This window comes from Carya illinoinensis, chromosome 14 (assembly GCF_018687715.1).
Source record: "Carya illinoinensis cultivar Pawnee chromosome 14, C.illinoinensisPawnee_v1, whole genome shotgun sequence".
NCBI lineage: Eukaryota > Viridiplantae > Streptophyta > Magnoliopsida > Fagales > Juglandaceae > Carya > Carya illinoinensis.
In genome coordinates, this window is record NC_056765.1 from 25,242,671 (window position 1) to 25,268,853 (window position 26,183).

The 26,183-nt window shown below is 38.1% G+C and overlaps 2 long non-coding RNA genes across 6 annotated transcripts; one reads left to right on the forward strand and one right to left on the reverse strand.

Annotated features, from left to right (window-relative positions):
• Window positions 1-9,794: 9,794 nt before the first annotated feature.
• LOC122294711 lies at window positions 9,795-11,487 on the reverse strand. The gene is made up of 2 exons (XR_006237691.1): window positions 10,325-11,487; window positions 9,795-10,230 (listed from the first exon to the last, which is right to left on the reverse strand). It is a non-coding gene; the product is annotated as an uncharacterized LOC122294711 (long non-coding RNA).
• Window positions 11,488-17,391: 5,904 nt separating this feature from the next.
• LOC122295016 lies at window positions 17,392-20,826 on the forward strand. 5 transcript variants are annotated; one of them, XR_006237834.1, is made up of 5 exons: window positions 17,392-17,843; window positions 18,734-18,787; window positions 18,887-19,001; window positions 19,552-19,591; window positions 19,706-20,771. It is a non-coding gene; the product is annotated as an uncharacterized LOC122295016 (long non-coding RNA). The 5 variants fall into 5 exon arrangements; XR_006237833.1 differs by having other exon boundaries at window positions 17,392-19,001; window positions 19,706-19,765; window positions 20,484-20,826; XR_006237832.1 differs by having other exon boundaries at window positions 18,734-19,001.
• The last annotated feature ends 5,357 nt before the right edge of the window (window positions 20,827-26,183 follow it).

The following is a 26,183-nucleotide window of genomic DNA, read 5'->3' on the forward strand; positions in this document are numbered from 1 at the left end:
AAAATCTTTTAGCCATAATGCTTTGGACCTTAGCCTCCACATCACCTCATCCCTTTCCAACCACTTCTGCACTTCCTCTCGAGTCCTTTCATGATCTTATTTAAGTTCCTCAACTGGATCAGAGACATTCAGCATCTCCATGTTTTGTCTAGCCAAATGCAATTGATTTTGAACATTACCAACGCAGTGTTACACACTCTTTTATTTTGTTCATTACATCAAGCCCCCCTTCTCTTCTCCTCCAAGTTCATTTGATAATATCCTCACAAGCTTACTCTCCAACCCACATTTCTTCAAATTTAAATTGTCTTCTATGTCAAGGATGGCCCCCTTCCCTCATAGTGTTAATCCATATCGGAACATGATCTAAGTAAGCCTCCAAGCCATGTGTAACAGAGGCATTTGGAAACTTACCCCACCATGAAACATTCACTAGAGCTCTATCTAGCCTCTCGTTAATACATTGAGACCCCTCCTTCTATTACTCTAAGTAAATTTATTACCCCTAAATCCCATATCTCTTAAGGCACAATCATTTACCACATCCCTAAAGGCAGAAATTTGTCAATTTGGCCTTTGTCTCCCTCCCCTTTTCTCATGGTGATGCAACAATTCATTAAAATCACCTAGCATGAACCACGCTTCACCATTATGTCTACCTAGAGTTCTTAGCATATCCCAAGTTCTAAACATTTGATAAACTTTGAGAAAGCCATAAATTCCAGTAAAAAAACCAAGACTCTTTCTCAGGATCATCTTCAATCAAAGCATTAATATGACATTGTGAATAATTAAGAATCAAGAGATTTATATCCCTATCCCACATCAATGCAATACCCCCCATTCCTACCACTACAATCAACCACTAGATAGTTTGTAAAACCCAATTTGAATTTACATACCTCAAATTCATGAGACTTAAGATGAGTCTCCTGTAAGAACAAGATGTTGGGAGCTTCACTCTTCACAAAATTGCAGAGGGTTCGAATGCCCTGTGGGTTCCTGAGTCCACAGACATTCCAACTTACAATTTTCATTGGCTATGGTGTTGCTGTTCAATAGCAACCGCTGATCCAATGTTAGTATTCTGAGCATGCTCAGTCACATGTCCACTCTCAGAAGAACTTCATTTTGCCTGCCTCTCTTCATTCTCAACATCTCTGAATATGACCTTTCTCATTTTGGGGAGGGGAAGCCATTGGAACCTCATGTTCAGCATTGGAGGGGCTTGGTAGAAACAACATGCGTTTCCACTTACAATTTGTAAATCCAGATGAACATTCTTAGCACGGCCCATAAAAGTATTTTCCTGGGCTTGAGTAAGCGCATCCACCTTAAGTATTCTAAATAGCTAGGAATCTAACTTTCACTTTCAAAATTGGGTTTCTACCCAAAGGGGTCCCCCACATACACCATCCCCACCAGTAAAACAATCCAAAACCCTAGACCTGAGTTGACCCACCTACTTAAATATAATTCAACCCAATATGGATATCAAAAAGTCTATTTGCACATGGGGTTGGGGACCTCTCGCATACGTAATAATGAAATGGGGCGTTTCATTCATTTGGCTACACAAAGATTAGGCACCTCTCATCTTCTTCTTCTCTCGTCTTCTTCTTCACATCTCTTTCGCATCTTCTTCTCATCTGAAATGTAGCACTCCCTTTCATATAAAAAATCCCCCCTTCTGTCTCTCTCTCCCAGCATCAGCAAATTGCACCTTCAAAGCCACTCATAAGCCTCTAAGCAACGACCATTTGTCATGGAATTATCGTCTGGTAATTCTTTCTTCTCACTTCCAATGTTTTTCATTAGTTTGTGATATTGGGTTTTCTTTTATGATAAAAACCAAGCTCATGATGGTTTCTTGGTCATTCAGTGCATAGGACCTGGATCTCAGAGAAGAAGGTGGAGCTGGGGGAATGCATGGAGCTAATGGAGGGTGATACGATGAGCTAGGTGGCTCCAGCAGAGTCTATAGGCTACATTGGATTCCTATGAGCCACGTGTATGATTTGGAAAATCCATTCGTGCCACCCAAGTTGGTGTCCTTGAATAAGGAGAAAGAAGAGGAAATTTATTAGGTGAGAGAGTTGTTGATTTTACTACCAAAATATTTATAGTGACCATGAGTTGTTGGTAGAAAATTATTTCTGATTTCGTTCTTCATTTCTTTTTAGATCTCTGGGCTTTGTTAGGATGAGGAACTTTTATCGATTGGAAATGAGAATATTGAAGAAAAAGATTCATTGGTAGTGCAAGAAAAAGGAAGAGAAATATCATGTGAGATGAGAATATATGGGTAAAAGCAATAGAACCTTATATTTCTAAGTTGTTTGTAGCCATGTAGGCTTGCAACCGATTTTTGTGTGTGTATTTCTATCTTGGACTTACCGATATATATATATATATTTCTATTTGGGTATTACAGGATAATAACTGGATTTCAGTTGACAACAGAGACATTCACTCACTCGATCAAAATTTGGACGATCTAGATTCTTTATTTTTTGGGGTAAACTTGGAATGGATTGGAAATAGGGAAATACCATCAACTCCCCATTTGCTTGAATTTTTTATAAGTGATGAAAAGGAAGTTGATGAGAACCCATCAAGAATTGTTGGTGAACCAAGGGATATCTTGAGCCCCTGTTCTGGGCATTTTGGACGAGGATCTAGGTTGGGGGACTTGTCTCTGCCTGTTGGGGGAGTCATATTGGGGACTAAAGATTAGCAATTAGGGAAAGAAAAGTGGAACCCAAAACGTCATTCTGTCATTGATGTATTATTTGAAATAGAAAATCTGGAGAGCCCCTCAAGAAGTTCAGAGGAGTTTAAGCCTTTTTAATGGGCTAATGGATTTCTTGTAGCTAGAGAGCATTTTAGTTTCCCTCTTATTTCATGTTTTTCCCTGTATCTGCAATTTTGGATCTCTCTTCTCCACTTTTGGTTTTCATTAATTGGTGTTTCCTTATACTTTTTCACATATTGATTAATGACATGATTTTTTTTTTTTTTTTTATGATTGATGGGAACTACAATTCCAACATCCATTAGACACTCCTGAGCAGAATGTGTACAATCCATTATAATGTTACTATTGTCCCATTACCTGCAAACTGCACAGTATGAGATAGTATCAAGACTCACCCAAATAGTCATATATAGCTACAAGGGATGATCACAACCAAAGGATCAAACCCGTTTTTTAAAGATCAATAGAATCCTTGTGCTCCTAAAGCAGACAGTAATTATTATTATTATTATTTTGGTTGTGGGTGTTATAGAATAATTTTCTTTCACACTTCACCCACTCTTTATCTACTCCTTTGTGGGGTTTTCCCACCTATACTTCTATCAGATTAAGAAGATTCTTCATCCTAAGAGTCATTTAATTTGATTTTCCTTATATTTACAAAACCCAAAAGCCAACTTTCACCTCATTGTACAAAGTCTCTAAGAGACACAAATATAAAAAGAACACTGGGAAAACACTTAGAGAGTCTAACGTATGGGAGTGTTTAATGGGGGAGAGTTGTTCTTCGGTGCCCTCTGCTGTAGACTAGCAACGGCGAGGGCCGTGGCTATCGGTTTGCACTGCTATGGAGTGCTTTGTTTTGAGAGTGCAAAATAGAGGATGTTCGATCGATCGGTGGAGGAACGTGGTGGTAGTCACGTGGTGGTGGTCATTACATGTGTGGAGGTCGTGACAGAGGAATGTGGTTGCACCCAAACACGTGTTGGTAGTCACAGTAGTCACTGCATGCGTGGATGCCATGATAGAGGAACATGGTGGCCGTAGTCACTCCATGTGTGGTGGCCGTGAGATTTAAGGGAGGAAGGCTAGTGGGTAGAATATTGTTGTGTGGGGACGTTGTTGTGTGAAGGAGGAGATGTGATCAAGGGCGATGTGAAGGGACATTCTATGGAGGCATTGTTGTGTGGGAACATAATGCATAATGACTGTGTGGAGCAGTTAATTTTTGACAACCTAGCCATGTTAATGGGGAAGATAAAATAGCATGATATACGACTATAGTATGATCAGTAGAAGGAAAACTAGGCCATGAAAGATTTTTATGACTAAATGGTTCTAATAAATTTGAGTGAATTACATTTCATACATTAAGGTTTAGTGGTCAAGTTATATATATCCATGTTATTTAGGTTTGTTCTGCATTAATCTAACTATATTCTATTATTCAAAACTAGGAGTTAAGAGTTTGTTTAAGGTCTAGTTGTCAAGTTCTATATATTTGATGTTTTGCTGTCAAAGATCTTAAGCAATTTCTTGGTCATTCAATCTACAAGCATTAGTATGGCTTTAAAAAATTTGTGTTGATAGTATATCACTAATGGTATTAGTATTACTATAGTTAATACTAATACTATAGTGATTTATATAATAATTTATATATAGACTTAAAGTATATTACTAATATTATTAGAATGTTAGTATAAGATCATAAAGTATAATTGTAAATAATAGATATTATAGACTAATGTATATTAGTATTACTAATTTACTAATATAATTACTTTAAAAAATATATTAAAAATTTATTAAACGATAAAATGTTAATAATATATATTATATATATTTACTAATATACGTTTACCACCCTATATTACTACTCATAGTGTCATTGTTTATTTTTTATTTTTTCCTCTATTGCTATTGTATACTTTTCACAGACCTTTTCTTTCTAGTGATGTGATTTGCTTCCTCGTGTCAAAATGGTGTACCTACACAGAACAAAATTTCATTTTGAAACTCAAACCTTAGAGCATCCCCATCCAGATCCCTATAAAATTTCTTATAATTTAAATCAAAATCACATTTCCTTAAATTTATTCCTAAATTTTATTCATCTCCTAAAAACCTCATTCATTTCATTTTCCATTCCTATCTCTATTCTATTAAATAATATTTTTCTATTCTTTGTTTATTATTTTTTTCTTTCTTCCATTTACAATCTTAATTACTAACTTTTTTGTCTTATTATCTTCTTTTTAAATATCACTTTCTACTAAATATTTATATGATTTTGACTATCCAATACGGTATTATTTTTCAAACCAAAATTCATATTATAAAAATAGTAATTTTTTTTAATATGTACATTTTCTAATGTGATGGCTAATTTTTTTTTTTATTTAGTACTCTTTATCACTTTCTCTAATGGTAATACCTAGCCACGTATTGATAATAAAAAAATTTTGTCATTTTTGTAATAGTAATATTTTTTGTCATTTTTTCAACGGTAACACTTTTTGTCTTTTCTCTAACGGTAACATTTTTTGTCCTATATGTAACGATAACGTTTTCTTCTATAAATAGGCATATTACTAGCATTCACATTCTCACAAACTCAAGTCTCATTTGAGCTATAAAATCGAAATTCAACAGTCTTTCCTGATCTTCCACTCCCTTCATCAAACAACTCGTACATTCTTTCGTAAATTGCTCACATACGTATCCTTTGAAAATGATAGCAATATTGTTCTTAATGACGATGCTGATGGACAGTCATCGAGACATCATGGCAATCACCAACGTTGTAATTTTATTTGACGTGATCATATTCAAGGGCACGAGCGCTTTTTTCATGATTATTTCGTAGAAAACCCAATATATCCCTCGAATATATTTCGAAGGATATTTTGGATGAGCCGTCTCCTTTTTCTCCTTTTATTTAGTACTCTTTATCACTTTCTCTAATGGTAATACCTAGCCACGTATTGATGATAAAAATTTTGTCATTTCTGTAACAGTAATTTTTTTGTCATTTCTTCAATGGTAACACTTTTTGTCTTTTCTCTAACGATAACTTTTTCTGTTTTCTCTCAAACGGTAACATTTTTTGTCTTATATGTAACAGTAACTTTTTCTTCTATAAATAGGCATATTGCTAACATTCACATTCTCACAAACTCAAGTCTCATTTGAGCTATAGAATCGAAATTCAACAGTCTCTCTTGATCTCTCACTCCCTTCATCAAACGACTCGTACATTCTTTCGTAAATTGCTTACATACGTATCCTTTGAAAATGATAGCAATATTGTTCTTAATGAGGATGCCGATGGACAGTCATCGAGACATCATGGCAATCACCAACATCGTAAGTTTATTTGGCGTGATCATATTCAAGGGCACGAGCGCCTTTTTCGTGATTATTTCATAGAAAACCCAATATATCCCTCGAATATATTTCGAAGGATATTTCGGATGAGCCGTCTCCTTTTTCTCCTTATTCTAAATAAGGTAGAATCTTGTAAGCCGTACTTTGTCTAAAGAAGAGATAATGCCAGAAGACTAGATTTATCTTCTAAGTAAAAGATAACAGCAGCACTTAAAATGCTGGTATATGGGATTACATGAATGAATACATACGTATTGGTGAAAGCACTGCAATGGAGAGCCTCAAAAAATTCTTTGAGACAATAGTAAGTATTTTTTTAGATAAATATCTGCAGTATCCAAATTTCAATGATATTACCCGATTGCTTGCTGTTGCGGAACAACAGGGGTTCCCAAGAATGCTAGGAAGCATTGACTGCATGCATTGGAAGTGAAAAAATTATCCTGCAGTCTGGAAAGGTATGTACTCTAGCTACATCTATGAACCAACTATTATTTTAGAAGCAGTTGCTTTAAATAATTTCTGGATATGGCATGCATTTTTTGGTATGCCCGGTTCACATAACGATATTGATATGCTAGAGAGATATTTTATTTTTATGGAACTTACCCAAGGGTGTGCTCCTCCAGTCAATTATACAATCAATGGCAAAGACTACATTATGGAGTATTACTTTGCGGACGGTATTTATCCCAAGTGGAGAACTTTTGTGATGATGATTCCATCATCATTAGGAAATAAGAAGAAAAATTTTGTGAAAGCATGAGAATCTGCAAGAAAAGATGTCGAGTATGCATTTGGGATATTTCAACAATGATTTGCGATCATTCGTTGACCTTTTCAAATGTTCAAAGTGAAGAAACTAACAAATATAATGAAAGCATGTGTTATTCTACATAACATGATCAATGAATACAAGCGCGATGATAGTGAGGGTCCGAACATTGAATATGATCAACTTGATGATGAACTCCTGGAACTGTTGCCCAATCATACAACTGAGCTTACGGACTTTATCCAGCGTCATCATCATATTGGAGACAGCTCAGCACATCATTAGCTCCAAGCAGATTTAATTGAACATCAATGGCTATTATATTCCCAATATTAAGCATGTCGCATTATAGTATGATATTTCCTTCATGTTAGTAGTGACTATGTTTGAGTTAATCTCCGTTGCATTTATATTTCCTTCATGTTAGTAGTGACTATATTAATGGTAATCAAATTTCTGTTCGTATTTCCTTCATGTTAATGGCAACTATATTAGAGGTAATTTATAATTGTTTTTGAAATTATAATGGCCAATTTCATTGCTTAAAAATATCAATTTACACCATAAAATTAAAATACAAAAGTTTAGTATTAATAATATACTCATCTATCATTGTTCGAAACATAATAAACAAAGAAATAAACTTTTTACAAAAATACAAATCAATCCAAATCTGCTACAGCATTACGTCTCGCCATGATTTCCCTTTGCAGTTGCTAGAAATATAACCGCTGTATTTTTGGCATGGCACTCACATCCATCATCATAATGCGCTAATCTGCTTCCTTCAATGTGAGCTCTACTTTTTGTGCCTCCACCCTCATTCTTTCATCATCTTGTCGAATTTTATGTAGTTCTTTTTCCCGATCAATTACCATCTTCTCGGCCTCTAACTTCAGTCTTTTATCATCGAGACGTAATTTTTTTTCCTCTTTTTTCTTGTCATACTCCATCTTCTCAGCCTTAAGACGATAAAACTCTTTCTCTTGGGTGCGTGACTCCTCCAAAAGCGTATACTTCATCTTTCTGAGTTCAAAATTTTCCTTTGCTTGCCTGTCTTGGGCCGTTCGTTTTCCTTTCTCAGATTTTCTTCCCATTGGTCGGTCCAATTCGATCACCTCATTCTCCATCACCTTATCCACCTCAAGATCAAATACTAAATCTACTGCAGCACCCGAACATCGAGTCTGGGTCGGGGACGGGGACATCGTCTTCCTTCTCTTTGGATTCTATTTTGTGGAATGCCAAATCCACTTAAGTTGGTCCTTTAACAGGTGCCAACAATGCTTGAACTGGAAGGAGCATTTCTCTGATAATTGCTACATAACCTTGGCTTTGTCAAACTTGCAAGTAAACAAAAAATAAAAATTTTAAACCAATGTATGGTAAGAATCTAAGAAATTGTAAGGGAGAAGTATACAGGGTGTCAGGTCCCTTTGGATGTTACATGCTTTGTTAATTGTATACATCCTTTGTTATTACGAGTTGATGCTGGTGATTAAGGTTAGACTTGCACCATTTCACAACAATAATGGAATTTGCTTATGATCATTTTGAAACAGAGTTCAACATATTCTCGACTATCTAATATATTACATGCACATCGTTGTAACTTGCCATTGTAATTTAGTGACCCTTTGAAGTTGAGGGAATTGACATCTTCAAGTCATTTTTTCTGTATAATTCTCAATTATAATTAGAATATATTTTCAATAGAGAATGCTTCTCATCTATAAGGACATTGATAGTTTTAGATGCCATAAAATATTTTGAATAGTGCCACTGTTGCTGGTTTGTATTCTACTTATGGACTCAAGGAAGGACAAGGCAAAAGAAAATTGCATCCTTAGCAAGGAGGTAATTGGAATCATGGCTTCTGGCGAAACACGGACTCTTGCTGACTTTGTTGGGACTGGGTGGTTTTTGATGGATTCCCATTGGTCCCTTCATTTTTGAAAAGATTTTGTCCATGATGGCCATCACTTTGAGCTTTCGGGCAATAGAATGGTATGCATTAGTTCTTATTAATCATAATCTTATCACTATTGATCTTTGAGGATTTTTACCAAGTTTACTTCTTCTTGGTAGAATGGCTTTTCATATTGCTAGGACACCTTGAATGAGATTGCATTAACGTTCAGATCTGGTCTTCTTCTATTTTCAGATCTGGTCTTCCACTTTTGTAGACATTCCACCCCAGCATCAGTTTGGTAACGTGCATTTTGGTGCAAATTTCGGCTTGACTAAAATTACCAAGATTGGAAGCGAAGCGAAGCGCCTGATTTGCATAATTCCATGGTTGATTATAAAGTTAATGTAACTTTAGCACCTTATGTGGTTGCTAAGCGTGCTGTAATCACTATATATATTGAGAGAGAGAAGACCATGATAAATTCACAGAATGTATTTGAATTAACTTACTTAGAGGTTTTATTTATGGAAGTGAAAATATCCTTAATCAGATTTGGGAGTAAATGGTGAGAGCAAATGTGGGTCCGAACCACACAGCAAATTTTGCACCAATAATATGAGCATGATCGATCCATAATTTGCTCCCAAATCTTTTGGTAATAAATGCAATGAAAAACTTGATCGAGACAAGGACATGTAAGTGGAAAACATTGGTTATAAGTTTAAATCCAGATGAGGTCTAGCTAGTAAATGGAAACACCACATCAACGTAACAAAGTATTTGGTCTGAGGATGAAAGAAGTTAATGGTTTATTTTTATTTTTTATTTTTTATTTTTATGGTGGAATGGGAAAAGAGACCCCAATTTAAATTCTATAATTTCAATGGCTTCTGATTTCAAGAGAAAAACCCATGTGCACAAGTTTTTTGGTAAACTCAGGTTTTCATTACATAGGTTAATTCAAAGAACCTATAGGTACCCCTTTTGTACATCATAACCAAAACATAGAGAGAATACAATTACATTAGATCCATTTAGCAACCCCTTTTGTACATCATAACCAAAGGTCCAAAACATAGAGGGAGTACAATTACATTAGAGCCATTTAGCAACTCACTACTCCATAGAACATGTCAATTTACATATAATTTATCCAAACCAAGCTGAAATGATTATCATTGTGATAACCCAATACAATACAAACACAATAATATACGGGATGCCTTTTGAAGAGTTCTCTCTCTCTCTCTCTCTCTCTCTACCATTTTCCGAGCCATACTTGCACAGCAGTATGTCATCTCACATCTTCCAAACTTTATTATCTCTTATACAAATGTTCTCATCTAACGAATGAAATATATCCGTCCAAATGAAAAATTCACACCTTCCATCTCTCTGCATGCAGTAAGAACTCCCAATAAACATGATCAAGTACACCCCGCAAGCGGAAAATCGATATACAAATATGACAAATATAAAGTTGTTTTACCATATCATACTTTGGCCAGTCTGTGTCTGAACTGCTGCAGTATCTCTCAAGTCAAAAGAATATTCCAACCAAATAATTTAACTATGTTTGAGCCTATAAACTTGTCATATTTCATGTAAATATTTGCATATTATGCAAGTAGATTAAATAAAGCATACAACTCCAGTTGAATGTTATAAGAAGAACATACCTTGACTAATAGGAAAACTGCAAGAATCACAACCCATGAAAGCACATAAACCAGAAAGTTTTTGCTCTGTTGGGAGATGTTAAGGTGACATACCAGACCGTACTGATAAATGAAAAACCTAAGATAGGGAAGTATTTCAATCAACCTAGAACTCAACCCTGAGCGACGAAGATGAGCAAGTTCATCATCCCACCATGATTACCAACTTTTATCCTGTTGAACTCTTATGCCACCCTGCTGCTTGATCCACTTGTTCCAATCTTTCTAGTCATCTACTATCTTGCCCCAACTGAAACCAAAAGGATTAAAAAGAAATGGTGCAAACAACCAAGTGATTGACATGAACCAAATGGCATAAGTGATTAACACATAAGCCATGCTTGCTCTAGTATGACCAAACCGATTCTCAACTAACCTCTATAGGGCAAACTCTTCATATTAAACACCAGTCTTCATTATCTATCTATCACTAGACAGAGACACTATTAGTAACAGGGGCAACCGGGATAGAGGATGGGTGAGATAGGGGCAACTAGGAGGGTTAACTTATATGTGATTCTCTAACAATGGTGGTAACAATGAAAGCAAGTCAGCTTAAAGCAATTTTTATGAAGATGAAGATGATTAAATACCTTGTCAGATGACCGCACATCTCTTCAGCAAAGGATAAGGGTGCAGGTTTTGAGTAAGAATTTTCCAACCGGTTAAACCAAATAAGGCAGAGGGAGGGTTGACGGCGACGGGGCAACTAGGGCAAAGGATGGGTGACGTGGGGGTGGGGGTGGGGGTGGGGAAGAGGATGGGTTAGGTGACTTAGGGTTGGGGTTTGGGAGGTAGGCTACGCAGGGAGGGGAAGCGCAGGGTATGGGGGTGGGGGAGAGCGATGCGAGGAGGGGGAAAGGGATGGGTGAAATTTAAAATGAATTGATTTTGAGAGAGGGAACGGGAACTTGGAATCAGTAGTAGAAAGAAAAGAGGAAATTCACCTTATGCCACGTGAGATGTGCTTTGGCTACAGCTAAATAGTGGCTGACGAAAAGATTTTCTCTTTCATAAAATGTAAGAATATTTTTATGGATGTTTTTCATATGATATGAAGTGTGGATGGTAAATAATGATTAATGAGAAGAATTATTCTAATCTAAATTTCTTTCTAATTTCAACTCTAACTTCAATGCTTATGAAGTTAAATATTATTTTTGAATTGAGATAAAAGTTTAAAATATTATTTTTTAATATTATTTTTTTAAAATTTAAAAAGTTTGAATTAAAATTGAAAAAATTAAATTATTTATTATATTTTATAGAAGAATTTGAAAAAATTGTAATGAGAAAATAAAAATTTTGAATTAAAAGATAAAAATTTTGAATTAAGATATTTTTACCAACGTGCGCAACCCTTCCCACGCAGTGCCGCCGCGTCCTCTCCGTCACCGGTAGTATATTGATCTCTCTCTCTCTCTCTCTCTCTCTCTCTCTCTCTCTCTCTCTCTCTCTCTCTCTCTCTCTCTCTCTCTCTCTCTCTGTGTAATGGTTTTACCCTATCGTCCTCACTCTGTGTCTCACTCTTATCTCTTTTTCATCACAGCAACAAATATTGCCGCTCAGTCCTTCATTCTTCACTTCGTCTGAGATCGGCTCTGCCCCACAATCGCGCGGCTGCAAAACAAGTGTAATGGGCCCTTTTCTGTAGACTCGTTCGAGAGAGTCAATCTCCAAGAAGATCAAGAAGAAGAGAGAGAGAGAACTGAAGAGAGAAGTATTTCAGAGGGAAGTTGTTTGCACAATTCGGGATATGGGATCCTTCCTCCCATTCCTCTATTTATTGAACATCTGTAACAACAATCTGTTATTACAGTTAGAGTTTACACTACGTCCTGCCAAGCTTAGTACAAGTAAGGCATCAAACGATGCCGTTCTATTTACTGAAACTATGCGTATTACTCTTAAACGACAATGTAATCTATTTACAACTCAACGACATATCTCCTGCACTTCTCTAAAATTCAACCCTTCACATACCCTCTCCCTTTAAAGCACCTTGCCCACAAGGTGAGAGAATTTCTGCCTGAGTTGCCAATATGACTCCCATGTAGCACTTTCAGAATCTGCTCCTTGCCATTGGACCAAGACTTCCACAACAGCCCGATTATTGACTTGTCTACTTCTTCTCTGCAAGATCACCTCAGGTTCCAACACTAACTCACCTTGAAAATCAACTGGTGGAAGTGTTGAAAGTGGAGCCTGCTGCTGTCCAAGCTTTTTCTTTAAACAAGAAACATGCACCACCGGATGCATAGAGGAATACGAAGGAAGATCCAACTTATATGCTACTTTGCCCACCCTTTGTAAAACTTGAAATGGACCATAAAATCGGGGTGACAGCTTGAAGCTCTTCCTTGCTGCCAAGGACTGCTGTCTATATGGTTGTAGTCTTAGAAAGACCCAATCTCCCACATCAAATTCTCTCTCAGTCCTATGTCTATCATATTGCATCTTCATTCTGTCTTGAGCAGCCAACAAATTCACTTTCAAGGCTGAAAGAATCTGTTCTCTTGTCTTCAACAGCTCTGCTACTGCCTGGTTTGAAGCTAATCCAGGAATATAAGTTTGCAATTTAGGTGGAGCCACACCATAAACTGCTTCATAGGGAGTACATTTAGTCGAAGCATGTAAAGAAGTATTATACCAATACTCAGCCAATGCCAACCAATCAGCCCACAATCTTGGTTTTTCACCAGAAAAACACCTCAAGAAGTGCTCCAGACATTTGTTAACTGCTTCACTTTGACCATCACTTTGAGGATGATAGGCAGAAGAAAAGGATAAACCAACCCCTTGGAGTTTAAACAATTCCCTCCAAAAGCTGCTTGTGAAAGTAGAACCACGATCTGAAACTATACTCTTAGGCATGCCATGAAGTTTAAAGATGTTATCCAGAAATAGTGAAGCTACTTTGGCTGCAGTGAATGGGTGTTTTAAAGCCATGAAATGAGCATATTTCGATAGCCTATCCACGACTACTAAAATCACAGAATAGCCCCTAGAAAGAGGCAAACCTTCCACAAAGTCCATGGACAAATCAGTCCAAATTTGTTGGGGCACTGGTAATGGCTGTAGCAATCCAGCTGGATGTACACTTTTAGCTTTATTCCTCTGGCAGACCTCACATTCTCTAATAAACCCCTTCACTTCCTTCTTTAATCCCGGCCAATAAAAATCAGACCTAACACGTTGTAACGACTTGTGGAACCCCGAATGACCTGCATTAGGACTGGCATGCACAAAATTCAAAATTTTTAGTTTCAGCTCAGGAGAATTAGGAACATAAATCCTTCCTTTTTTGAACAAAACACCATGCTTGAGGGTAAAGGAAGTGTTGGTATTAGAATTTTCTTCAAACAGTTTCATCTGTTGCTGCACTATAGGATCCTCATTATAAGCAAGCTTCAATTCCGTTAACCAAGTAGGATTAGGAAAGGTAATTGCAGATAAGGAAGCCACATCAGCATCCCTCCTTGATAAAGCATCTGCAACCTTATTCTCAACACCCTTCTTGTATTCAATCGAGAATTCATACCCAAGAAGCTTGGATATCCATTTTTGTTGAGCAACTGTCCCCACTTTCTGTTCCAACAAATATTTCAAACTATGATGATCAGTTTTTACAACAAATGAGGCTCCCAATAGATAAGGTCTCCACTTCTTGACTGCCACAACTAGAGCGAATAACTCTCTTTCATAAGTGGAGAGTAAAAGGTTTCTACCTTTTAAAACCTGACTGAGAAAGGCTATTGGGTGCTGGTCCTGCATTAACACAGCCCCTATACCACTACCAGAGGCATCACATTCAATGATGAAGGCCTTGGAGAAGTCTGGTAATGATAAAACTGGAGGTGTTGACACTGCAATTTTCAGATCCTGAAAGGCAGAAGTGGCTGTTTCACTCCATACAAAGGAGTCTTTCTTCAATAAAGCTGTTAAAGGAGCAGCTGTTTGTGCATAACCTCTAATGAACTTCCTGTAATAACCAGTTAAGCCTAAAAAACCTCTTAGAGACTTAAGGTTCTTAGGAACTGGCCATTTAATCATTGAGTCAATCTTCTTGGGATCAGCCTTTACACCCACATCAGAAATAAGATGTCCAAGATACTCAATCTCAGCACAAGCAAACCTGCACTTAGATTTTTTAGCAAACAGTTGATGAGTCTCCAAGGTTTGCAATACCAGTTTCAAATGCTCCAAATGGGAATTCAAATCCTTGCTGTAAACAAGGATGTCATCAAAAAATACAATGACAAATTTTCTCAAAAATGGTCTAAAGACATCATTCATGAGAGCTTGAAAAGTTGAGGGGGCATTAGTGAGTCCAAAGGGCATAACAAGGAACTCATAATGACTCTCATGTGTTCTAAATGCAGTTTTATGAATATCTTGAGGCCTCATTCGAATTTGATGATACCCTGATCTTAAATCCAGTTTTGAAAAGATAGTAGAGCCAAATAACTCATCTAACAGCTCATCAACTACTGGAATGGGATACTTATCTTTAATGGTGGCCTCATTAAGCCTCCTGTAATCCATACACATCCTCCAAGACCCATCTGCCTTCCTAACCAAGAGCACAGGAGATGAAAATGGTGATTGGCTGGGCCTAATTACACCAGTCTGTAGGAGCTCAGCCACAATCTTTTCAATTTCTTCCTTTTGACAATGTGGGTATCTGTATGGCCTTAAACAAACAGGGGCAGCTTCATTCTTCAACAAAATCTTATGGTCTTGAGACCTATGTGGAGGAAGACCCTTAGGTTCCTCAAAAATACCCTCATACTTCTTTAGTAATTCATCAACCTGAGGACATGATATCATTTGCTTCTGAACTGGTTCTACAGCCATCAATTGGAGCCAAAATCCCTTGGAACCCACTTTAGAAATAACAGTCATTTCTTTATTATCCACCAACTCAGAAGTTGGTGAGCTAAGTCCTTTAAGAACCACACTTCTATTATCATAAGAAAACTCCATTTGCAACTTAGCAAAATTCAGCATTATAGGACCCAAGGATTGCAGCCACTGCACACCCATAACAACATCACATCCTCCCAAATCAATAGTAAAAAAATCAGCTAGAAATTTATTACCTTGCATCTGAATTTGTACATTATGAACTCTGCCCAAACTCTTCACAACCTCCCCATTGGCCACTCGAACTTGTATTGACTGGTCTCTCTCAACTGTTAAAGCACATTTGGCTGCAATTGTAGTATCCACAAAGTTGTGGGTGCTACCAGTATCTATTAAAACCACCACTTTCTTTTTATTAATTTGACCCACAATCCTTATTGTCTTAGGATTAGGTGACCCAACAATAGCTTGTAAGGAAATTGAAGCCACATCTGCAATCTTGACAGGTTCTTCTTCAGGTACCGTTTCATCATCTTCAACAATCTCAGCATCAAGAATATCCATACCTTCTAAAAGGTAGATTCTTGGTTTAGTACACTTATGGCCTTGATGATAGTTCTCCTCACAAAAATAGCAAAGGCCCTTCCTCCTTCTTTCCTGCATTTGAGTTTCTGAAATCCTTTGGTAAGGTATTTTAGAGACAACCTGCCCTTTAGGAGGAGCCCCCAAAATAGAAGGAACTTGTATTGATCTTTGTACACTAGTTCCAGAAGCATAAGAACTCGACTTCCAAGCTTTCCTTGTACTCCAAACATTCTGTTCTTGAATCTTGGCCAAGCCAAATGCATCATTCAAGTTCTTGGGACTTAACAACTTGACAGTAAACCTCACCTCATCCTTCAAGCCACTTATAAAGCAACTCAACTTATTTCTTTCAGAAATCCCCTTGAGTCTATTAGAGATCAAATCAAATTCTGCCTTGTAAGCCACAACAGAACCCGATTGTTTCAGCCTTGTTAACTCCTCCATTGGATCATCATAATCAGACAATCCAAACCTCACTTGTAGTGCTTGGATAAATTCATCCCACGAATGAAAAAGGCCTGCTTCTGTAGAGTTCTGAAACCAAACCAAGGCGTCTTCCTCCATGTAAAAAGAAACAAAGAAAATCCTTTGTGCTGGTGGAACTTGATGATACAAGAAATACTGGTTTGCCTTATACACCCAAGGAACAGGATTTCCCCCAGAATACTTTGGTAACTCTATCTTAATGCTTTTAAAGATTCCTCTATCAATTGAGTCACGAAACTGCCCTCCATGACTGCCTTCATTTTCTTCAAGATTCACATTTTCTTGATGCTGTCTTGTTCCATGATCATTCCCAAGAGAATTATTGAAAGAAATTCTTGAGATTTGCTGCACCATCTCAGCAAACTTTCTTTCTTGATTTTCCCTATCCACACGAACAATTTCTTGCTGCTGAATCAAAATGGATATCGCATCTTCCAACTGCTTTTGCTGCACTTCTTGCTGTTGCCTTAACTGGTTTACTGAATCAAGAACCTGTGCATATGACCTCGTGCCTTCTGCCATCGTACTGGCTCTTGATACCAAAAAATGTAATGGGCCCTTTTCTGTAGACTCGTTCGAGAGAGTCAATCTCCAAGAAGATCAAGAAGAAGAGAGAGAGAGAACTGAAGAGAGAAGTATTTAAGAGGGAAGTTGTTTGCACAATTCGGGATATGGGATCCTTCCTCCCATTCCTCTATTTATTGAACATCTGTAACAACAATCTGTTATTACAGTTAGAGTTTACACTACGTCCTGCCAAGCTTAGTACAAGTAAGGCATCAAACGATGCCGTTCTATTTACTGAAACTATGCGTATTACTCTTAAACGACAATGTAATCTATTTACAACTCAACGACATATCTCCTGCACTTCTCTAAAATTCAACCCTTCACAACAAGGTATTCCGATATGGTTCTGCCGTGACTTAGCTCTGTCCCCGCAAACCCCCTCTCTCGATTTCTCTCACTCTACCCCTATTATCATTAGGATCTGTACCTGTAAGGATGAAAACCTTATTCTTTCTTCTGGGTTCACGGAATAAAACTTCATCTCTTCTTGTGGATTTTACACGGGTGTCATTATTTAGCAACATTGTCATGTATTTTTAGATTCTACTCGAGACATTTTCTTTCATTTGTGGGTCCAGTTTATGTCTGAGAAACACATGAACACAAGTGTTGGTGATACCCCGGAAAAGCATTCTGCGCCAAAGAAGCATCGTTGCAGTAAGATGGCTTTAGCAAAAGGTACTGATCTGGTGGATGCAGACGTTTGGAAAAAATTATGCATGCGGTGGGGTAGCAAGGAGTTCAAGGTAAATCTGCCATTCTAGCACTATGGAGAACATGAAGGTAAAATAAAAATTCACACTTTCTCTTTGAATTTCCTTTATAGATAGATACTGCAATCTTGTCTTTGAAAATTTTGCCTAAACTGAATTTAGATTTGATCTGTGCTTGCTTAAATTTCTATGTGAATTGATTGATTTTTGAAATGATACCTTGTGTATCTTTGCTTGAAAATGGGTATCTTTGGTTACCGAATTCATAGACAATTGATTACTTGCTTGCCGCTGCTAAAAGTAGATGTCTTTTTATCATATGAGACCTTTCTGCGGACTATGTAGTTCATAGTTCATTATTTTTAAATATCAGCTAAATATGAACAATCAATACTGGGATAACTCTGAATTCCCAATACTCATACCGATTTTTTTTTTTTTTTTTTTTTTTTTTCATGAGAATGCTAGCCCCTAGAGCTTTGCTGGTTTTTCTTTCAGGAATTGGCCATTTTGTGCTTTCCAGAGGGCAGCAGAAATAGTAAACTTACAGGGTAGAATGCTTGTTAGTGTATATTACAGTAAGGGTCTATCATCTACAAAGATTTAGACCAGGTTCACTGTCAAGCCATGATCTTGTCATGTTCTGAACCCATTAAATGTGTTGTTTTTCCTGCATTCAATTTGATTTTAGAAATTATGCGCTTTTGTGTTTCTTCAGGCAGAATATTTTTTTGATACTCTAGATGGTTAATTCAACTTAATCTTGTTCTAGAAGCATGCAATGAGTTGATGCATTTTTTGTCTTCCAAGATTTTAGATCACTGAATTTGATTGGGAAACCCCATTAACTTCCTCAATGAGTAAAGGCATGTCTATAGGATATATATCAATTACTTCTTATGTAGTCTAAACATTTTATGTTATGTTTTTCTATCAATCGACACTTTTATAGCTTTTCAGGGACTAGCTGCTTGAAGTATGCAGCTTTTAGCATTTCTTTTTGCTTGGTGATTGGTAATATTTTACAAATCATTTCCATCTGCTTTCTTTAAATAGTTTTGTGCCTGAATATGTTCTTACTTCAGTTTACATGAAATACTCTTGTTTATACAGTTTCTTCAACGGGTATTCAGCATTGACACCGTTGTGAAACCTCTTCCACCTGCCATGGCCTAGAATATCTCCTGCAACTTGAGCTTCTTCACGCGCATTTTCATGCAGTTCTTTGGTAAGTGGATTTGCATGTGCATTTCTCAGTAGTAAGATGGAAATAGTTTAATTTATCTTGTACAATACAACATTTTCAACCTTTTAGTTCCCAGGTTTCTTATTATTATTTTTCCTTTTTAGTTACAGAAGTTTACCATCTATGTTGCCCCCACCCTCTGGCCTAATCTTTTATCTTTCACTGCACCTAGAGTTATGGACTTTTGGTATTTCTGCATCATAACAAGTGATCTAAATACCACACTAGTGGCAAACAATAAAACAGACTCAGGGGCATGAGGCTTCACTAAATTGTTTTGCTTAATTCTGTTTCATTTTTAGTTCTGCTAAATAAAAGCTCACATTAAGTTGCATTTGTAATGTTTGCCCCCATTCTTGTGGCTCATTGTATACTTTGTGCCTATGCAGTTTGAAGATACTGCTGGTTTAATTATATTAAGTCAATATTTTTCTTCGTACTGAGAAATTCCTCTCTCTGGAATTTCATGTTTCTTACTTTTGTTGATCAAGGAAACTGAAACAAAATAATGACGTGCTGGTTTTTCTTTCAGGTTTTAAAGATGATTGATGCATTGCAGAACTCTGAGTCGTGTAGGCTCTCCATCTTCCCTCATTTTGATTTAATGTTCTTTAATTTAATTTTCTAGCAATATTCAATGAAGTTTGTGATTCAAGTTTTTATCTCATTTTATCTCATCTCTACAGATGTTTTTGAGATGAAGATCTCCTCTAGAGGACAAGTTTTCACCCAGCTGGTCGCAACAGGTATATATTTTAATAATACAAGTCTATCTGGTTTAAATGACAAGGTTTGAGATGCAGCATGACAGTTTTGGGTTGCTTATTCAAAAAAGTGTTGACATAAGTGTCGACATTAGACTAAGGTAGAAAAAATAAAGTTAGAGTTGGTTGATGTAATGCGGGCACCATCTAGCTTACAATAATAACTGTAGTTATCATTGAAACTAATTTCCAGACTTGCTATGTTGGCCCATTATTTCTTTACGGAATATTGTAAGAGTTTCTTAGCATTGGGCGGTTTGGTGCCCTGCACTTGTGATTCTTTAATGGTCTTATTTTTTATATGCATGGTTGCCTTGTACTGTATGGTTTATCAACTTCCTTTACTAATGATATTAGCGAATTTTCACGGTTAGAGAATGAAAAATGTCATACGTCAAGTATTTTTATTTTTCCCCTTAGTAGAAATCGTGAAGTATCTGATCTGCACTAAATGATGAGTTGGGTTACTTTGAGTTGAAATCTATTAACCCAACTTGGCTAGTTTCTTTAATACAACATTGTTAACATATGTAGTGTCTTTGAACGGAATGACTAATTTGTTAGGGTTGGAGGTGTGGCAATAACATAATCTGCTTGTTTATAGGAAAGTTACTTTCAAAAACCTTAGATTGTTTATTCCAAAAGAACCTGTATATGTCATTACTATTTAATATTACTTGGTTTATTTAATTGTATAAAGGTACAATTAATGAGAATGTAGGCTGTTTGTTGGACTGAAAGATGGTGGGTGCTTCACTTACCTTGGTCGAGGATATCTAGTATCAACGTCGGTAGCAGAAACATTGGGTGGCCTATGTGCAACTGGATGTTTCCTGTGTACAGAAACTCTAGTGGGTTTTTTTTTTTTTTTTTGGGATAGCAAACTCTAGTGGTTTTTAAATGTTATTGTCTATGTAACATTGGCTTCCAGTTTGTTTATGTATAGATGCTTTACCTATAAATGAATATATGTAGATTAGTGGGGAAATTTGTATTGCTTTCTATATGAACCCTTGAATAGAAGCTTGCAGGTTATATTACCATGTGAAACATGGTGTTTAATAGCTTATAAGTTATGGTTGGGTGACTTCCAACAATAACTTACGGAAAAAGGTACCGCAAGCAAAAGACTATTGCCGACGGAAAATGTATTTTTGGCGGCACATCATTTGCGACGCAAAATCTCAACTAATTATTTGCGGCGTCACGAAATATTTTGCCGTCGTATATTGTTGGACGCAAAACGTAATTCTATACAAATTTGTTGTTACTTTACCGACGACGTTCTACCCCATTTGTAGCCGCTGCCAACGACCATGACTTTAGCATAACCAACTCCCCGTAAAAGACTTTTAAATGAAGTATTACCAACCGTCTACCGGCGCTCTTGATTGGACTCTTTGCAGCGCAATTTTGTTACACCAGCGGACAAAAATGCCGCAAATAAAGGCTTTTGTTGTGGTATATAATGCCATATGAAATTATAACTTATCTCAAAACTTCAAGCTTATGGAAATATGAAAATTTTATTACTTATATTTATGTCTTATTATCAATGTAAAAAATGACACATTCCATAATTTATCGACTAGACGTAGAATATGACACAAATATAGAAGGATAGAAAGTATTTAGAATTTTATCCTTCGTATTTTTTGGTGTTATATATTGTTTCGAATATATATTTTTTCAAATTAGTCACATGGCACCACAATATGGTGTTACATTAATTGGACAAAGTGAGTGGTATAAATATACATAGTAAATGTAGAGTATGTATATTTATATTTTTTTTTCCAGGTAAAGCCCCTAAAACTCTATTCTTTTGAGGCCAGGTTTGCCTCAGTCAAGTCAATAGTAATCCAAATTTTAAATTCCAGCCAGCACTAAAAGTAAAGACACCTCAAGTCAATAAAGTCATTGTGGAAATTAACACGTCCAATCCAAATTTATAAATGTGGAAATTAAGTCACTGACACCCTAAAACTCCATTCTTTTGAGGCCAAGTTTCCCTCAGTCCAAGTCAATAGTGATCCAAATTTTAAATTACAACCAGTGCTGAAAGTGAAGGCACCTCAAGTCAATGAAGTCATTGTAAAAATTGACACGCCCAATCCAAATTTATAAATGTGGAAATTAAGTCACTGACACCCTAAAACTCAATTATTTTGAGGCCAAGTTTGCCTCAATCCAAGTCAATAGTGATCCAAATTTTAAGTTCCAGCCAGTGCTGAAAGTGAAGGCACCTCAAGTCAATGAAGTTATTGTGGAAATTGACACCTCCAATCCAAATTTAAAAATGTGGAAATTAAGTCACTGGTCGGTCTCTATAATATATGCATAAATAATGGATCTAATTAGTCCAAGTCAATGTGAAAAATACACATCCTAACTTTAAACTTCAGCTAGCCAATTATGAGCACTTTTAACTCTAATAACCCATTTTTCTGAAGTTTTTCATATAGTGGTATACTCCAAACCTCTAGAAATTCTTAATATTAATAAAAGTGTGCAAACTGCAAAGTGAGTTAGAATGATAATTGTGAAAAGTGTTAGTGCTCAAGCAATCGAGGGTTTGTTAAAAAAAGATAAATATGATATATATGTAGATTTTTATAAATTATAATATTTATTTTTGAATGTGTAGATCATATCTTGAACATCATTAAATATTTATTAGATAAATATAATATGACTTATATTTTATAACTATATCTCTCTCTCACTCTAGACTCTTAACTTTTAAATATGAATTTTAGGGAATATCAAAAAGCCGGCATCTATTATCTATAGATGTGATGACCCGCTTTTAAGTGTATTTTCGCTGAAATAATTGTTTTTATTTTAATTAATATATCAGATATTTTATTTTATTTTAATTGCGTTTTTAAAGTCGGTTTTTAATTTATTTTAATTTATTTGAGGTTGTGTTTTATTTCTTTTAGTTGTTTTTGTGGTTTTAATCTTTTTGGCGGTTTGTTTCTTTTCCCGAAGTGAGGACTGGACCTCATTTCTTTTCACATCTTTTTTTTCTTTTTCTCTTTTTCCTTTTTTCTTTTTCCCTTCTTTTCTTTTTTCTTCTTTTTCTTTTTTCTCTTTCTTTTCTCTCTCCTCTCTCCCCGACTCGGACCCCCCCCCGTGCACTCTCTCTCTTCTCTCTCTCTCCCTCACGCCGGCGTCAACCTTCCCCAGCCCCTACCGCCGCCGTCCGGCCACCGTTCGGCCTCCCAACGGTCCCATTCTCTTCCTCTCCTTCCGGTTTACCTTCCCTCCAAAACCCACCCCCAACCGGCCGGCCATTTGGCCGGAAAAAGCTCAACAAAGGCGCACGGATTTTGCTCCGATCCGCCGCCGTCGCTCCACCTCCGGCCACCATTTCTTCACCACTTCATCACCGACTCCTTGCCGTCCTAACCCACCTATTTCCGGCCTCCAACGACCACCGGAGCAGCTCCCACGAGCTTGTTTTCCGATTTGCCATTTTCGGCCATTTCCGGCCATTCCGCCGCCACCCACGGCCGTCCGTCACTTCCAATAGCTTCACAACCACCTCTAGACCATTCCCTATCAATCCCGTGTCCTAGTTTGTCCCCGTTCAAAAGTGGGTTTTTCAGACCCACGACCACAGTGAATTTTCACTGTGACGTTGCTGTTTTTCCGCCGCTTGCAACGCCGCTTGTTTTCTAAAATTGCCGTATAGCGCTGTAAGTATTTTTCAAACCCTACTTTCAGATTTAAATATATATTGCTCATTCCATAAATATCTGTTGTTGGTTGTTGATTCCGGACTGAGTCCGAGGAGTTTCGGGGGTCGGATGGATGGAGGACGGAGTTACTTGTTTTATTGATTTATATTGTTGGATTATTTTAATATGCATTGATTTGGCATTTCATGGTGCATGCACGTGTGTTTGTGGGATTGTGTGAAAAGCCTGTGTATTGGCGTGACTGGTTTTACGGGTGCGTGTGTATCACGAGCCCAAGCCGGGATGGGTTATTATCTCGGTGGAGCTCCTCTGGTCACTCGGGAGCGGAATAAACTGAGTGATGTCCCCTGAGTTATCGAGAGAGATGACGGGAGCGGGACTAGGGGATGCTTGGCTACGAACGTGCCGGGCATCGCCCTACTCACCGACTCCGTGGCCCTTCGCTGGCGAGGGCTAGAGGATGCTTGGCTACGCACGCGCGGGGCGCGAAACTGGGCATCGCTTGTTAGGTGTCACATGCGTGGTGGTACTCTGCGGTGTGACACTGGAGCCAGGGTATGCGGATGACTCCTAGGGGAGGTCATGGTGCATACGGTTAAAATTGGATAATGGTTTATGAGGCCAAATGTGACTTTTGGCATGGGCCAGATGGACTTCTGGTGAGATATTGGGCCGGATGGACTTCCGGCGAGATATTGGGCCAAATGTGACTTTTGGCATGTTTTTCGGAATGGATATGTTTTTGGGCCAAGTGGGTTTTTGGCGTGTGTGGAAAACTGGTGTTTTTGGGCTTTGTGCATTGGGCATGTTTCATGCATCTTGTTTGAGTTATATGTGTTTTTATCTGGTAGTGTTTGGGGTTTTACTTACCTGCGGAACCATTTGTGGTTCCGTAGCTTTTGGTGCAGGAGTTGAGGATGAGGAGGAAGAGGCTGAGCCCGAGGATGCGGCTCCGCCGGGTTGCTGATGTTATCTTTTTATTTGTTTAAAACTGTATTTGTGTTTTGTAATATTTTATCTATGTATGTTTTAAACAGCTTGTACTACGTTAAGAAAAATTCTGGTACTTAGTTATAACTTTCTTTATCCGCTGCGTGATTTTCTGTACACATCTGTTGCCTTGCACACACTCGGCACCCAACGATGGGATGGTGACCCGGGTTGTCACCATCCGGACGTCTCAATTTCCCCGTGTTCGGGCGTGGGGATTTTGGGGGCGTCACAGGTGGTATCAGAGCGGTTTGGCTCTGGGTAAAACCACAAGTCCCGTAGGTAGTACCAGAATGTTTTTTAAAGTTGTGTTTTAAAATTATGTTAAGTATAGTTGTTTTATTTGTTTTATTTGTTTATGTTTGTTTGCTTGTTTTATTTAGTTATGTTTTGGCATGCGGGTTTCTTTTGTTTCTTGCTGCGTGGTGCTGTTTGTTTTGTTGGTTTTATGATGGTTTTATTTGTTTTCTTAAAGGAGGGTCAAGAGTGGTGTTGTGACAAGAATATGGGGAGACCAGGTAGACCAAGGAAAAATACTCAGGAACCGCAAGACAATACATCCAGGGATGACTCCATAGCCGAAGCAATTCGGCAGATGACGGAGTTCATGCAACAGAATATTAGGCCACAACAGGCAGGGCCTTGGCCACCACAAGGACCTTGGCCACCACAAGGGGGTCCTTGGCCACCATCAGGAGGGCCCTATCCACCGTCAGGAGAGCCTTGTCCGCCACAGGGAGTGTATTGGCCACAACCAGGAGGTCCTTGGCCATATCAGGGAGGACCTTGGATGTATCCAGGAGGGTCCAGTAGCATGGTGCAAGCCGGATGCACCTATGAGCGCTTCCTAGCGCATCGGACCCCACACTTCAATGGGAATGAGGATCCACTTCAGGCTGGGAAATGGATCAAAGATCTGGAGAAGACTTTTGAGGTGTGTGGGTGTACTGAAGCACAACAAGTACTCTATGCCAGCTACCTCTTACAAGGTATCGCTTCTGATTGGTGGGATACCAGGAGGGTGATGTTGGAAGCTGAACTGGGATCTTTCGCTGCGGTGACCTGGCAGCGTTTCAAGAAAGAGTTCAATGACCGCTTCTTTCCCGCATCGGTAAGGAAGCAAAAGGCAAGAGAGTTCTCCAGTCTGGTCCAAGGGGGCGCAACAGTGGAACAATACGCCCGGAGGTTCATAGAACTTGAGCGGTTTGCTCCTCACCTTGTTGCCACAGAGGAGTTGCGAGCTGAGCGTTTTCAGGAGGGACTACGCCCTGATATACGCCGTTTGGTGGTCAGCCATCGGATATCCACTTTTCAGGAGTTAGTGGATGTGGCCACCCTTATAGAGAGGGAAAATAATCTGAGTTTGGGCTCCCCTTCAGGGCAAAAGAGGCGAAGTTTTTCTGGTGAAGGAAGCAGCTCGGGTTCGCCTCAGAAGTTTGTTCAGCGAACTGGAACCCGATCTCAAGCATCCTCCAGTGTTCGCATGGGAGGACGTATGCCTGTTTGTGGAGTTTGTAATAGAGCTCATGAGGGCGAGTGTCGGACGAGTAGCGGACCCCAGTGTTATCGGTGCGGCCAAGTGGGGCATATTGCTCGGGATTGCCCCGTTAGAGCTCAAGGAAGCCGTGGAGGTAGACACGGTGGAAGAACCAACCCGAGACAAGCAGTACAAGCCCGGGTTTATGCTGTCACGCCCGGAGAGG